Source organism: Eriocheir sinensis, chromosome 8 (assembly GCF_024679095.1).
Source record: "Eriocheir sinensis breed Jianghai 21 chromosome 8, ASM2467909v1, whole genome shotgun sequence".
NCBI lineage: Eukaryota > Metazoa > Arthropoda > Malacostraca > Decapoda > Varunidae > Eriocheir > Eriocheir sinensis.
In genome coordinates, this window is record NC_066516.1 from 24,309,909 (window position 1) to 24,327,217 (window position 17,309).

Genomic DNA, 17,309 nt, shown 5'->3' on the forward strand with positions numbered 1-17,309 from the left:
TCAAGGGACGTATGAAGAGTTAGGAGAAAAGTAGCCAAAACACTACAGCCCGGGGTAAAGAGTGGTGGAGTATAGGCCGCCGTGCGCTCCACACGATCAATGGACTTAGGGATTTGGCGGCCATTCTTGTGGACAGGAAATGTTTTGGCCTTGAACGTGCACCAAGTGTCATCCTATCGGAGCCTGAGCCAAAAGCGGACAAAGCCCCTGCAAACTACCAATTACCCGATGACAAAATGATACGAGTCTTTCTTACTCTCTGTATAACTGAAACATACAATTAAACTTTACTGTCCTCGTAAGACTGACAAAGAACAGGTAAAGAGGCGAAACAAGAGAATGTGCCGGAGCAGGATGAAGAGAACGAACATCAAATGGAGGTGAAAGCCGACTATAGCTAATGGTATTTTTGAAGTCAAATCTGGCGAGAGTATGACGCACAGGAAGGCAAATGCTGTAGTGGGAGAGAAACGTGACGCTATGGTGGCTAGGTAGGTGCATGGTGGTGACGGCAGTGGAGGAGGAATGCACAGAATCGATAACAACATTCCAGCAACAGCTAACAAAGACCATGGGGTAAATATGAGGGAAACGAGATTACTGAAAGGGGAATGGGAAAGGCAAGTGAGGGAAGGGAGAGATCAAAAGTGCGGCGGGAGATGGATTAACACGGGGCTTCACTGGGTACGGAAGGTTTAAAAAGTAAATACCAGCAAAAGGAGAAGTATAAAAACTATGAAACAATCTGAGTGAAGGCCAGAAAGACAAAAGGAGGCTTGTCAGAGTAGAGGACGGGAGGGAGAGGAAGGAGGAGAGAAAACGGAAGGAAGGGAAAGGGTGAAATGATGGGAGAGGAATGACGGAAAAAAAATTGGCTTGGGTGAGAGGAAGAGGAAGGAAGGAGGAAGAAGGGAAGAGGAAAGGAAGAGTGATGGAAGAAAAATGACAAAAAATATATACGTATATCCATGACTTGGCTGAGATGAAGGGGAGCGGAGAGCAGGAGATGGAAGGGAAAGGATGGGAGGGAGAGGAAAAGGAGAAGAGAAGAGGGAAGGGAAGAGTGATGAAAGAACAACGACAAAATAAAAAAAATAAAAAGTATCCATGGCTTCAGTGAGAGGAAGGGAGGCGGACAGCAGGAGATGGAAGGGGAAGTAGAGAAGGATAAAAGGACGGGAGAGAAAGGAAAGGAAGGAGGGAAAAGAGAAGGGAGAGGAAGAGTAATAGGACAAGAATAATAAATAAAAAAATCCATGGCTTGATTGAGATGAAGAGATGAAAGGGAACGAAGGAAGGAAGGACTTTCACTGGTAGGCGAGACTGACAGCCTCTTCTCCCATCCGCTGAAGCCTTAATGGGCGTAACACCTGGCCGGACAGAGCGCCGTATCGGAAATCGGTGGCAAACTAACTCACCTGAGCCTTCCCTATCACCCCCCAATCCCCCTCTCCTTCCCCACTATACAACCTTCCCTTCTCTCCGCCTCCCTCCCCCCCCCCCCTACAGTCTTTACCTTTACCTTCCCTTCCCATTCTCTAGTCTTTACCTTCACCTTTCCTTTCCTCCGCCTCCCTTTTACTTTCCCTTCCCTTCGCCACCTTCACAGTCTACATTCTTCACCTTTTCCTTCTCTCCCTCCAGCTCACCTCCCCTTTTCCGGACCGACCCAACCCTACAGTCCTTCCCCACACACATGTCCTACCCCCAATGCCTTAACCCCCACCCATGGCATCACCGTACCCCTCCACCTTACTCCCATGTGCCCTTCTCTCCCCAATCACACTCTCATCAACCATTACTTACCTGCCCCATACACTTCCTCCTCCTCCACCCCGCCTCCTCGCCTGTGCTGTCCCTAACCTTCCTCCACCCTCCATGACTACTCCTACACCTCCACCCTTCTTCCTCGTTAGTCCTGCCTCGTTATCTCCACCCCCAGCAACGCCCCGCCCATTCCCGTACACGGTGTGACTACTAAAGCTTCCGCCATCTGCTTCCCTAAGATTATGTATACATTCTGCAGTATATGGCTTATTTTCAACTAGTATACATTATTGGCATCTCTCTTGACGCTGACACACGCCCGCCCCTCCGCCTCCTAGCGTGCATATCGTGACAAGATGAAATGTGTAGCTGTGTTGTCGGTTAATCTTTCGGTTGTTATCAGTGAATCATAACGTGTTGGTGTGTAAAAAGTAAATCCGATTACATATTTTCTCTTTGTAGTGTTATATAGAATAGCCAAAACCCTACGCTATGGGGGAGTTTAATAGACAAAATCGTTATATCCTTTTTCCTATGGCTTCATTACACCAACTTGTTAAGTGTATAGGCCTACTACGCAACAACTGCTGTTAACTCCCCCCACCTCTTTCAATAATGCTGTTAATTCACCCCACCCACCGCTCCCTCTCTCTTGGGTAATATTCCACGGTATATTATGTATGATATAGACGTGTATGATGGCTGACTTGCTGTAGTGGTGGTCATGGCTGTTACGCGGTGGGTGATTTTCCACATACAAGACCTAAAAGACCTACTGTTTCTGTCAGCCTTCGTTTTAATTTTCATCTTCCTTGTCGTTCTTCTCCTTACGTGGTCCTTAGGTCAGTGTTCCTAGACGCTTCCGCCTTTCACATCAACTAATACCAACGGCCGAAAAGGAGATTAATCGGGTTCTTATGAGTGTTTTATTCGCGCTCATAGGACAGAAGCCTTTTCAAGCTACCACCAGGGTAATAAAAAAACATCTGGAAATGCCCACAACTCTTACGAAAGCCTTGTCTGATGTGTGTTCTTGGGTGTTGAAATGTCAAATAAGACGATCCTTCTTCTACTCTTCCTTCCAGACAGTGACTACACATCGGACACTTTAACGCCGCACTGCAATGCCCTCCATCCCTCACACCTTGCCGCCCATCTGCCAGTCAAGCGCTCACGACACCCTTTCATCAGCCTGTCACGCGAACCCTTACACACTCCGCCCCACGCCCTGCCGCCTCTTAACACAGCCTTCAGACATCATTACCCTGCCATCCATCACGGGGGTAAGGGGGAGGAGGGTGGGTGGTTCATGTTACCCGGACTCATCGCTCGCGCTCACTCCTCGTTATTATTATTATTATTTTTTTTTTTTGCCTTGAGAAAAAATACTGTGACATGCCTTTTCAGCGTACCCCACGTAGAGGAGGAGGGCAACAATGAATAGGGAAAGATAGAGGAAGAAGAGCAAGGAGATTGTAGAAGGAAGAGCGTGGCATAGGACAGACAGTGTGACAGCACATGACACACAGAAAAGAAGGAGCCAAAACATTGCTTAGTGGCAGATAAAACCATAAAACGTAAGCATAAGGGAAGGGTACAACACAGCCTTCATAACATTAAAACTGTCACCTTGCACTAAGACTAAACTTGAGTAACACTGAAGCCCAGGCGTATAAGTTTAAATAGGAAAATAAAATAAAAAAACGCAAGTTAAGTTTATACAAATGAGGCTAAAACGGCATAACACGTAAGCATAAGGGTACAACCTCGATATGGCATTGTGAACTTGAGTGACACCGAAGGCCAGGCGTATAGTAAGTTTAAATACGTACATAAAAAAATACAAACGCAAGCTAAGTATATACAAACAAGGCTATGCGTCTATCGCCTGTTACTCCCCCTTCCCAGCCCTGTACCCCCCCACCCCAACCCCACCCCGCCATCAAAACACTGCGTCGTATTAAACACGCTGTCACTTGCATGGCTTTAGCCGCGCTGCCCGCATTCCATTCCCACCTACTCAGCAACCTGCCCGCTGGTGCTCGCTGCTGATACACCCCTGACGACACACACACGCTCGAAATGACAAATTTGTAGTGATATTTGTTAATGGTTGTTTGGTGAATAGGTTGTCATTTGTGTGTGTTTGGTGGTTCGCTCCCGCTCATTTGTTTCGTTCCCTCTGGATCGCTTGTTTCGGATTCGCTTTGCACGTCTCGGTTCCCTCCCCTAGAAAGTGACGTAGGTGGCTGATTCAGGCATTCGCAGCCTGCCTTTCCTGCAGACACCACCTCCAACCTCTTTCCTTGCGCGTGTCTGGGTAAGCATTTCAATATACTTGCGTATACTAATTGTCTTGAGATATTTTTGTTGTTTTATTGTTTCTAATGAAGTCATGTTCCTGAAGTGAGTGGTCCAGGTTGTGGTGTTATTCCTTTTATTGTCTGTTAGTTATTGTTGGTTTATTATGCCTTAGTACAACTCTCATAAGCAGGTCTGGGTGCGAGAGGGATTTAGGGGTCTTAGTGAGCTCTGATCTCCGTCCATGGGCACAATGCATTCAAGCTAGAAATCGAGCAAATAGGGTACTGGGATTTATTTCAAGGAGCGTAAGCAACAGAAGCGCCGAAGTTTTCCTCAAACTATATTTAGCATTAGTTAGACCTCATCTTGACTATGCGGTTCAGTTCTGGTCACCTTACTATAGAATGGATATCAAAATGTTAGAATCGGTGCAGAGGAGGATGACAAAGATGATTCAGGGGTTGAGAAACTTGCCATACGAGGAAAGACTCCGTTAAACTTGCATTCTCTAGAAAGGCGAAGGGTGCGTGGAGAAATGATCGAGGTTTATAAATGGATGAAGGGCTTTAATAAGGGAGACATTCATAAGGTTTTGTTGGTAAGAGAACCGGGTAGGACACGAAGTAATGGGTTTAAACTGGATAAATTCAGATTCAACAGGGACACAGGCAAAAATTGGTTTACAAACAGGGTGGTGGATGAGTGGAATAGGCTTAGCAGTCACGTGGTGAGTGCCAATACAATTGTCACATTCAAAAATAGACTAGATAAATTCATGGACAGCGATATTAGGTGGGGTTAGATACACGGGAGCTTAGGGGCAAAGGAGCTGCCTCTACAGAATGGACATCAACTTGCTAGAATCAGTTCAGAGGAGGATGACCAAGATGATTCAGGGGCTGAGGAACCTCCCATATCAAAATAGGCTGAAACATCTAAACTTACATTCACTAGAGAGCCGAAGAGTGCGGGGAGATCTGATAGAAGTATTCAAATAGGTCAAGGGTTACAACCAAGGCGAAATAAGTAAAGTACTGAGAATTAGCCAGCAGGATAGAACTCGCAGTAATGGATTTAAATTAGAAAAGTATAGATTTAGGAGAGATATAGGCAAGCATTGGTTTAGTAATAGGATGGTGGGGGAATGGAATAGACTCAGCAAACACATAGTTAGTGCAGGGACGATAGCTTGTTTTAAGAGTAGACTGGATAGCTAAATGGACGAGGACGACAGGTGGCAGTGAGGTGTGGGTGCAGTAAGGTGACGGGGTACTGGATGCGTGCCTAAGTACCGCCGGTATAACGAGGATCAAGCCTCTACCTGTAACCCCTGTAACTACACCTCACCCATCGTGAGTAGTGGGCCACCCGGCCTCTTGCAGTTTCCCTATGTTCTTATGTTCTTAGTATTTTGTCGTAGTTAGATACAAAGTTAGTCATTTGTTGGATCGTAAATACGCTGGAATTATTGTAGCGTTTAGTCTTATCAGTACATTGTGATAGTTAGTCATAACATTATGATAGTGTTTTTATATTTATTTGGCCATGTTCTTTCAGGCCCCTCTATTGTCACTCCTCGACGGCATATTAAATACATCTATAAATTGGAACTTGGGTGTTTTGCTCCTTCTCCAACCATCCTCATAGGTATTCAGGGGCAAGGCTGGCGGTACGGTACGGTACGGAATTTCTAACGGTACTCAGTCTCTGAAAAAAAATACCATACCGTAATTTCGAACCGTACCCCTAGCTATTTTTCCGTATCGTACAGTACGCTAAAAATATCGTATATACCGTAATTCTGTACCATTATCGCACCATCAGGAAAAAATATATACATAAAAAAATGTTTGTGAAAAAAATAAATAGGGTACGTCAATAAATTTGAAAAGGCACATTTACAAGTGACTATACATGTATCAGGCCTCTTACATATAGCCAACCAGGCGCTAATGGGCAAGTAAAAAAAAAAAAATCTTGTTTTAAGCCTGTGGTACGGCACGGTTCGGAATTTTGCTGAATCTTCCGCACTTGTAACATACCGTACCGTACATTCGGAATAATATCGTACCGTACTTTTTATCCAAATTTTAACCGTACCGTACCGTAGTGCCAGCCTTGTTCAGGGTTTAGTTATAAATGTTCTCTACACCTCCGACGTTCATCATCCATGTTGTAGGACGCCGTAAAACAAGAACCTACGATAGCATGTTCAATCCACGCACACCACGCCAATCAGAACTCATATCAGGGAAAAAATATGAATAGAAAATTGAGTGAAGGTATAAAAGCTTTGGTAATCATTTCATCTTAACACTAAGTTTGAAGTCTTTCTTATCCTTATACAAGTACTAATTGGTATATGTAACGAACTTGACACCTACGCAAGACCCCTAAACCTCACCTATTCACCACGCACACACGAACGCAGCCGTCACGGGAGCACAACGCCCATCAGCGGCCTCGGAATGGCACTCAGGGCCAGCAAGATCGAGCCACTTAGGATGAGATCAACGAGATTGTAATTGTAATGCCACTCCTTACCATCCTCTTCATGTCCCATCTCCTTACCCTTCCTCTGACCCCATCCTTAAGTCCCTCCTCTTCCACCCTTTCCCCCCACACACCCAGAAATAATCCAGCCTCCCACCCAAAATTCCTAAATTTCCCCCTCTCCTCCTTCCCCGTCCCCTCCTTTCTCTCCCCCACTTATTTCCACCTTACTTTTTACTTCCTTAACCTTCAACCAAACAGTAGTACCAATATCTTTCTCCCAACAACCAAAGCTTACCACAAACAGACCCCTTCCCCCTCTTTATTCAACCCCAAATAGCCCTAACCTTTCACACACGCACACACACAAACTCCACACACACACACCCCAACCCCTAACTCAGTCCTCCCCCACCTTCCCCCAATCATAACGTAACCCCTCCACCTCTTACCTCTTCCACTCTTCCCCAATCATCCGTAACCTCCACTTTCGCATTATGACCCCACACTCCAACTCTTCCACCTCCATCCTCATTCCCCGAACACCTCCACCTTTCCACACACCCCAACCCCCCTGCCCCTCCCCGGCTTCCCAATCTAGCACACACCACTACCAACACTACCTCTTAACATCCTCAGAGTCCCGCTTAAAGACTCTTCTAAAGCACTCGAACCAAATGTAAATAAATAAGCAATAAATTATATAAGTTGAGCAAAGCGAGCCTCGTCTCATTATACTATATATGTATTGATTTATGGCAGAGAGAGAGAGAGAGAGGGGGGAGACACACACACACTGCCTGGGTCACCGAACGAAGACTAGGTTGCATGTCTAAGGGGGGATAGGTTACCATTTGACGAGGGTTTAGCTATTGTCAGGTTACTTTTAAGAACAAACAGCATGACGTGGGGCTTTACTACTTGTACTACCTGCCAATAGTCACATTTTCCCCAAGACTACAATACTAAAGTCTGACACCAGATGGCAGAGTATACTGCATCCTTCATAACACAGGTAGTATGGTTCATTAGTAGAGGAAATCTAGTTGAAATGAGGGTGTTGCTGTTGATTTTCTTTATTGGTGATGAAGAGAACGGTAAATTAATATAAAATACGAATAAGAATACGAAGAGGAACACGGCTATCCAGAGAAGCCAAATATGGTACAGAATCGCTAAGGAAAGTGCCGGAGTGTGCGAGTGGTGTTTGCGACCTTCACTAAGAACATTACCTATATATACGTATACAAATATCTTCCGGTGGATGGAAAGGAACATCGTCATCCTCCCAGCGTACATAGAAATGATGTAACCAGTAGCTACATACATACACAAACAAACATACAACAACGCGAGGCCTTATCATTGCTCCCCGGGCGGTCTTGGAAGCCCTACGCGGCCATTCCACAACGCCCGCACTCCCTCTCACCTGGCGCACCTTTGCCCTCCTCCACCCCTCCCCCTCCTTCCACCCGCGATGTTTCTAACCCTTACCAGCACCACCCACTTACTGCCCTCGCCCGCCCTCTAACACAGCTCGCAACCCCTGGCAATGTTCTCCAATAACACAAGATTGTAACGCCTGAATCTCTTTACGTCCCTGAAGCCTCGCCATTTCCTTAGCGACGCAGGTTCATTTTCACCCCTCACTGCCCCCCCCCCCCCCTTACAGCCTGTAGCCCTTGACACTTCTTCAATAACACAAGCATTTAAATAAGTCCTTTTCCTTTCGACCAATGACTAGCTATTCCTTTAACGACGCAACATCAGTCTCGCACTCATACATACTTTCATACTTCATATTTATTTTTTTGTGCAGCCCTTGAAATTACCTCACCGACGCAGGCTTCTTCCGCCACCAGGACCCAAGAACAAAGATCACCTCACGACCCACGCCAGATACTGTCCTTCAACAACACAAGCCTCCAAAACGTTTCAGAGGCTGACGTTGATGCCCTACATTCACACATGACGCAGGTCTCTCTCTCCCTGCCGCGCCCTTCATCATTGTCCGAGTGGAATACTATGCGCCCCATTCCCTTGTATATGTTATTTTCATACGTTGGTCCATAAACGTATACCTCCAAAGTAATCCCACCATGCACGGCCTATAAGAACCTCATATTCACGCTAGCTGAATGACTTTTCACAGCGAGACACTCGTGTTCATGTATTCTCAGTCACCTAAACCCCCTTGGAACTCTTTAACTTAACCTTAATCGATCTTTTAAAATTACATTTTTTTCTTAACTAAGGCGGCTATCCTTTTCTTGTAAGCGTGATACCAGGTGGTTCTTGATGCTGCGCGGTGCATAGGTAGCCTAATGTAACGCGGCGGGACTCACCTGATAGATGCAGACGGCCACAAGAAGTGATCACGCCAGACACCGATGACACCTGTTCTGCCACCTACGTCTGGTTCTGGCGTCACACCTTCCAAACCGTGTTTATGCTTTTATTTCTTTCACACAGGTCTCTATTCTGAAACTTTTATTAGTTTCTTTTTTTTCTTTTCTAAGAGATGTCTAATAGTCAGAGTTAGTTTGAGACAGGCAAAAAGTGTTTCTTTGAGTTGTTACTTTCACTGGTTAATTGAAATGCCCGTCAACTGTAACAATGGAGTAAAGTTTTCCTCAGGATACACGAGACAGCCTCCGGCTCAAAAGTTTAACAGTTATATACTGATCCGCCGCAAAACCACGAGCGCCGTGCTCCAGCGCCTGCACGCCCACACCCGCCCTCCTCAGCCTCCTCGAAGGTGTTCTCTCGCTACACGAGCGCCTCAAGTAAAGTCAGCTCTGCAGCAGGGCGCGGCCATCGACGGTCTGCGAGCATTGCGTCCGAAACACGGCGAAGACTTCCAAGCAGGGGGTTCAGCCGACCCCTACAGGATCGCTGGGCCCCATACGCACAACCGATCTCTTCTGCCGCTACATCATTTCTTCAACTTTTGCATCCACTAAATAAAAAAGAAGACACGACACCTGTTTTTTTTAAGTACACAGGCCGATGAAGATAATCACCAGCGACAAGGACAGTAATCGTTCAAAAGTTCTGACGAAGTTTCTACTCGCGGGAGGAGCGTGGTGGGCCGCTGCCGTCCCTGCGGGAGGTGGCAAGTGGTGAGCGGAGCCGCGGAACTAACTGCACTGCCGCCGGTCGCCCGCTGACTGACACTTCACCTGACTCACACGGCCGCCGTCCTCGTCGGTTTAGCTCGCACGGCTGCCGGCACCACACTGGTGCCTGCTGCCTCCCCTCGCTGGGCTTCCCTCGGGCCCGCTCGCTCCTGCCCTCGACACCTACGCTGCTCCTGCAACGCCCTTCCTTCTTATTGACCCAACGGGACCTTGGCACTTACAAAAATAAAAATAGAACATTAGCATACTAATACACTAATAATGCTCGTTATCTGGGCACCCCAACTAAGCTAAAGGCTGATGTGACAGAGGCTCGACCGATGCGCGGCGTAATGACAGACAGACTGCCTCGGCCTCGGAATGGTAGTCCAGATCATAAGAACAGGAGCAAGAGACCGCTGGACTAGACTACAACTCGAAACCTTCACTCCGGCAGCCCACGTACAGGAAGGCGAGGGTCAAGGAGCACCAGAAAGACCATAGCATAGACTGGAAAGTCGGGGTGCTATATCTATCACAGAAGGCCTTTACTTTTTTATACTTTTTTCTGTGTATATTTCTACTAGAATAACACATTCAAGCATTCGTATACGCTTCGAAGTAAAGAACTTCTTGAAAGCTAATGAATTCTTAGGGAGGGGGATAAGGCCAATAACCCCCCCCCCCCCCCCCCCGATTTGGGCAACGATTCTGGTACCAAAATACAGTTTTTGTTTGCTTGTACCGCCAGTTTGGCACTTATGTGCACCATTCATTAGATGTGTCGACATTGCCCAAGCAATTCCCTTAGGATCACAGAGTTCATATCACAATCAGGGTCTGAACGACAGAGAAGCAACTGTTGTCCTCTTATTAATCTCTCTCTCTCTCTCTCTCTCTCTCTCTCTCTCTCTCTCTCTCTCTCTCTCTCTCTCTCTCTCTCTCTCTCTCTCTCTCTCTCTCACGCACACACACACACACACATGATTTCTTGATTATTGCATACGTACTCTAGGATTTACATGGTAAAGTTTGCTGATGCAAAACGGAAAACTACCGTACATTTTCTAACCTAGAGTGCTAACAGCCAAGGGCACTGTAACTGCTTTTGGGGAGTGCTTACCTAGCCTACCTACTGAAACTGATTTTAGAGGGTGCTCATATGTACTGGGTCTCAGTCAAGTTCAATACAATATGTATGTTTGGATAGAATAAACCTGTGTGCAAGGAAGCTGAAGAAAGAAAAGGTTTAGAAACAATGCACTAAAGCAGCGGTTCCTAAAGTGTGGTGCGTGCACCCCTGGGGGGATTTTGTCTCATTAAAATTTCAAACACATCATTAACTTCCAGTGTCTCAAAACTAACTATGCTTCAGCGGAGTTCTCTATTCTTTGTTTGAAACTTACCCAGACTCTGAGCACATTCATCCACCCCCAGGTACATTTTCATTCAGTTTTGATAGCCACTGCTCAGAGCCTCATCCTTTGCAAGCACAGCCTGGGAGTGGTGCATGGCCTGAAAAGTTAGGGAACAGCTGCACTAAAGCATGCCTTCAAAACTCCTAGGTAGGCATTATGCAACCATTAAAAGTATTCAATATGACCAAGTTCTTCATGCATATCAACAAAGTCAACAAAAACAGAGCTTCAGCCATCCTTTTGTTGACTTTTCCTGTGTGGAATACAGCACATATACCTGACCTATATGTCCCAGACCTGTTTTGTACGCAGTAGTCAACTATATATACATAAAGAATATATAGTACATGTTGGTAAGTACTGGTATACCTCTCGTGTCTGATCTCAGGATCTACATTTCTTCATAAATACTTGGCTTCTAAATTCCAATTATGCAGACTGATTCATGGATTTGATACAGGCACTGCATAGTAAAATGCCTCTCTTTTTACACAAACTTCTTATGGCAAAGGAGGCAGCCAACTGTGAAAACGAAAATAGCCTGTAAGTCGCTGCTCCTTCAAGAGGATGCTAGATGACAGAATAGTAAGTAATCAACTAAGATTTGAGAGGTGTCTAAATATCTTATCCTTGCAAGCATTCAAGTCATGGGAGGGAGAAACTACAGATGAAAGAAGTCTGTTCCAGTTTACCAATGATAAGGATGAAGCATTGAAAGTATTATTTAACTTTGCATTATGAGGATGGAGAGCATGGTGATGAGCTAGAGCCAAAAATTGTATGCAGCATGGCCACAGGGGAGACATGCAGTTAGCAAGTTCAGATGAGCAGTTAGCATACAAACATAGATAAATAAAATACAGCAGGGGAAGCAACACTGCATTGCAATTTATTGGACATAAGACAATTTGTAAGTGGAGGGGAGTTGACAAGTTGAAAAACCTTTGACTCTAAGGTGCTGAGCCAATAATTTTTCTCTTTAGCATGCTATACGCTATATTAAGGGAGGTGGTGGCCGAGCGGTCAGTGTGTGAAAATGAGATCACACAAAGCCTCTTTTGCAGCTGGGATAACAAAGAGCTGTATTATTTAATGTATAGTTACTTAGGGGGCTGCTTTCCACTTTAGATGCTGCATTTTTTTAATATTGCATTGCATCATCCATTATTTAATCACTTACACAACCTGTTTAGTTCCCCTTGTAATATCTTTTCATCTTTGCCTCATTTAATTAGTCATCCTATTCTTGGATAAACAGCAAACTTGCTGATGCCAGTGGGTGGACTACAGTCAAGATTGTTGATGGCAACCAAAGCAGTAATGGATCTAAGAATCCCTGTGGGATGCCTTTAAAGTCCTTTCACTTAAGCTGAATCCTTAGCTCCAAGCTGGGTAAGTATATGGATGTTGCTGATAGGGTGTTGGTTGGGGAGATGTCTAACATCTCCACCACCCAGCACACTCACAAAGGCTCAAAAAATATTCATATTTCTTTACTTATGATTGTACAACTATCACACAATCTTGTTTTCTGACTCCTACTCACCAAAATTACTTTATTTTTTTACCTTACTAAGTTTAAAAATCATGTTACAGTAGTTATTCAGTCCCTACTTAATCCAATGATGTAAACTAAGTTTGCCTATCTTGTGTACCAGATGAGCTAGGTGAAAAAAAAATATTTTCTTAAACTTTCTGAGTTTCTTGAGTGGCAGAGACATCAAACACCCTGCCTGCCAACAGCCAATTGAAAGCATCCTTACCCACCCAGCTAGGGATTGAATCAATGGTGGAGGTGTCCCAGCCCATTTGAGTAGACTATAGTAATAGGAACCCAAATCAAATCTCCTCTATTTGCTTTAACTTTCTGCATCCTGTCATTGAGCCACACTTTGGTGCATCCCAAACCTCCCAATCCTTAGTGAAGCACCTTGCCCAATGCTTTACTAAAGTATCTAGATAGCTAAATATAATTTTATAATTTTCATTCCTATCTAACACTTCATGCATCTTTTTGTAAAATAACAAATGATTAAAGACACAATTTACCTTTAATGAAGCAATGTTGGAAGCCACTGATCTATTTATCTTTCTCTAGATGGTCCTAAATATTTTTAGCAAAAATAAATTCAAGTACTGGTAGTTTCCAGCAACTGATATCAGACTTATTGAGATGCAATTCATCATCATCCTTACTACTTGCACTTACAACTAATTTGGCGTGGATATAATTCTATCACTTAAGTACATTCGCTAATCTTTAAGAAAACCTGTAACAATGTCCTCAGCACAGTTTGATCCCATACATCAGCAATTCACATTTACTTTGTTATTTACTTTGTTCTGTCTCAGGCGGTGGGTGAATGGATAGCGTGACGGCGCCGCGTTCAGGACAACGCGAGTTCAATCCCCGCCCGGTGCCACCAAGCTGGGATTTTTCAGCCGCCGCCGAGTGGCTTAAAACTACCCACATGCTGTCCAGAAGACCACCTATCAACCCGGACTCTAGATTCTAGGATTAAAGATGAGCTCCAGGAGGGCACCATGGGCCAACAGAAGATGGCGCCACTGTAAACACTCACCAGAGCCAGAACAGGCTGGGCCGACCATCAGGCCCCACCGGGAAGAAGCCTTGGGCCGACCATCAGGATTCACCGGGAAGAAGCCTACCAGCGCAATAGACCACAACGTAAAAAAAAAAAAAAAAAAAAAAAAAAAAAAAAAAAAAATATACCAATTAGCATATTCTTTGCTTGCATGGTCTCCTTTACACTCTCGACTTCAATACCTAGTATATAAACCACCAACCACGCATGCATGGTATAGTGCTCAGTGCGTCTAGTTAGGAATTCACGGACCTGGGTTCAACTCCCAGCCTGGACAGTCAACGCACAGTCCATCCAGGTGTTAATCTTCCTTTCATGCAGGTCAATATATGGATACCTAGTGAAACCTTGAGAAGGTTAATTATGGTAACCCAATCTTACACTTGCCCTATGTCCCAAAATTCTTGCCGACCACAGGGTCAAGGGACAACAGGACAGGTAGCACCAAGGCCACATCCACTCACAGTGTATGCTCCTAACTTTATCTTTAGTAAAAAGTAGTGTTGTGGCCTGCATTCTCAAGAATGACCCTCTCTCACACATCTTCCAGCACAGCACTCATACCATAGGGCATTAATTATATTTATATATAATAAGTGAAAAATTAGTCTGAATTGTGTGGACACCTTGATTATCCAGGGTGCTCTGATTATTAAATAAAAAAGTTAATGCAAAAGGCTTCCTCTGAGGCATTCGTTCACAATTCAACTTAACTGTGTTTGTACTGAATGCCTCACATGTAAAAGCAGTATAAACTTTTCTAACTAAATATGTAGAAAGAAGTAACTAGTATAGGGTTGCATAAACTGTTTGTAAGCTTAAAAGATGAGTTCCAATTATGTTCAATTTAGTTAGATTGCATATATTTTAATGAGTATGTGTGAGTATCTAATCGATTTATTCCTATGGTTCACAGTAAAAATGGTAATATAGTGGTGGAGCACAACTACACATTTATCCACTTTCCAATGAAATTACATGTCTGCAAATGCCTGGGAACACTTGTACAATGACCATTTTAGAGATGAGTGGAGGACTATTTGAGGTGGCCTGTGTGTGCACCTGATCACTCCCCTGACTGGCCTTTCCTCCACAAGTTATTACAAGGAAAAGTCCTGACCAGAGCAGAGCGGCCCGCACAGCAGACACACCGGCACTCATTCACTATAAGCAGTTAACAGTAGATAGATCTGAGCCTCCCTACTTACCTTGGCTAACTACGGCGGCAGAGTCGAGCTCACTGATGATAACGGTAGCAGCAGCGACAGGGACGAGCACCACACTTAAAATCCTCACACGCGTACACAGTTTAGCGCCTTGCCCCAGCTTCTCATCACTGGCGAAGATTTCTCACACGGAATCGCACTCACTCGCTCACTCGCCCCGACTTGTGGGTGCCTCCTGGGTGGGTGCGGTGGCCACTGCGGCTCAACCCACCTCTTTCACTCTCACCTATTTTCAGGGTAATGTAACACACTCACACGGCCATTCCTGTCTGCATTAGCCTCGACTTTCACTCGTCACAGGCCAGAGTTAGTGTCCCGCGCCAGTACGCCACACAAAAAAGGGTGTCAAACTACCTCCATAAGACCCGGACACTAACAGACCCCGCGTGCCAATAGAGGGCCTCGCTGCAGCCTCCGGGCGGCCGCTGAGGGATCCAACACTCCTTGTGGCGGCTCGTTGTGGGTTCACGGGCCAGGTGGATCCTTTCGAGGAGGTGCGGGTGAGATTTTGGTGGTGCCGATGAGAGGTTAGTGGCAGGTGAGGACCTCAACAGGTTGGGGATAGATCAGGTACATCCTATTTAGAAAGCCTTGTTCTGGTCTAATCTTTATTTGAGAGGTAGCCTTAGAGGGCGCGGGAACACATCGAGCCTCCCCAAGACGGAAACCCGTTCAAAGTAATGCTGACGTACTCTAAAAACGTACAGCTCACAGAGCAAGGGTACCGTAGAAGGTTTGGAGGACTCCCCTCAGTCGGAGAGGTGTCGAGGCTGTTGGGGACTCTGTTTCCCTGTAGATGAGGTCAGTTTAGATTTAACTATAATTCTAACCGAAACTTATCGTAAGAGAGTGGATACCCTCTCGTCCTTTTCGTGTTACCTCTCAAAACATGACCAAGACCAGGCCCAAGAGTTTCTAAACAGGATGCACCTGATTCATCACCGCCCTCCTCGATAGGTGAGGCGTTGGTCCTCCGTGGTGATGACAGCTGGCTCAGGCGTGACCACATAACCCTCCTCAGTTCCGTGTCCCGTTTTCGCCATTATTCCATTATGCTTATGTTTGAATATATAATTACTAGGTGTTTTTAACAATTTGACCTTCCCGTGCCTCAGTCATGCAAGTCTGGCTCAGTTTCAGACGCTCGAGGATGCCTTAAGTTAATTAACACATCTGCATGCGCCGCTCCTTCTGGTCATCGTATCAGTAGCTGAGTAATGGATAAGAGCTATATTTTTTTTAATGTAATACTAAACAAATAACAGCTGTTACTGAAAAATGTTACAGTGGTATAAGGAAAATTAAAAGTATTAAATTGACAAAGTAATGAAAAACCACTCAAGGACCGGATTTGCCTCACGAGCCGCCAGTTAAGTCCTGTTAGGGTGCTAAATGGCCACTCTGCCCGAAAAAATCTTTGTCTGCCCAAATCTGGGGGGAGGCTATGTATAGCCCCCCCAGGCTCGTACGACTATATGCTTACAGCACCCCCTCGCCTTCCTTATATAATTTATCTCACCGGGAGTAGCTGGCGCTCGTGCATGTTTAATATCCCTTTAATGTTTATTGTAATTTTACAGTGTAATTAGGCAGTTCGCTTTAGAAGTTCCCATCGTACGGGGGAACTTTAGCGTAGACGTAAAAAGAATCACTGGCATGTAGTAATGTACAAAACGTATCTTTAAATGTCGGTTTTTCAGCACCAACATAATATTAACTTTATATTCGTCTAGACATTTCTGAAAGTCTGACAATTTTCCTGCAGAGGCCGGGGACCGAGAGGAAAGCCACAGGCCCCCTCACGGCCTAAGCGAGGTTACCGGGGGGGCCTTAAAAAATTGGGCTCCCTCAGGCCCGCTTCACACGAGCGTTTTTTTTTCCCGCGCGGCTTAAGAAATCAATGAAGTTCAATGTGGCCCTTCACACGCTTGCCGCACGGATTAATTCCCGCGCGGCAATGATTTGCCGGCCATGTGCACTGCCAACCCGCGCGACGCCAGGCGTGGGGGGCTGAATTACACACACAAACATGTATGTATGTATGTATGTATTTATATATGTATGTATGTAGCCTACAATTTTACACCTACCCTGTGATAACGTGGTTCACCTCATGATCTAAGTCCTATATAATATATATCATAAGAGACTCAGATCTGCAGACTGCAGCCTCACCAGCACGGAACTGATGAAGTGAGGTATGTCTATGGCACGGACACATTTTACTCCCGTGTACACGGCAAAGTAACTGGACCCCCCCCCCCCCCACCCCCCCACACACACCCATGACATACACACACACTTTACAGCCCTCTCTCTGAGCGCACAGTTTAGGGCAGGTCTCTGCCGCTTCATTTGTATTGTAATGGCACTTTA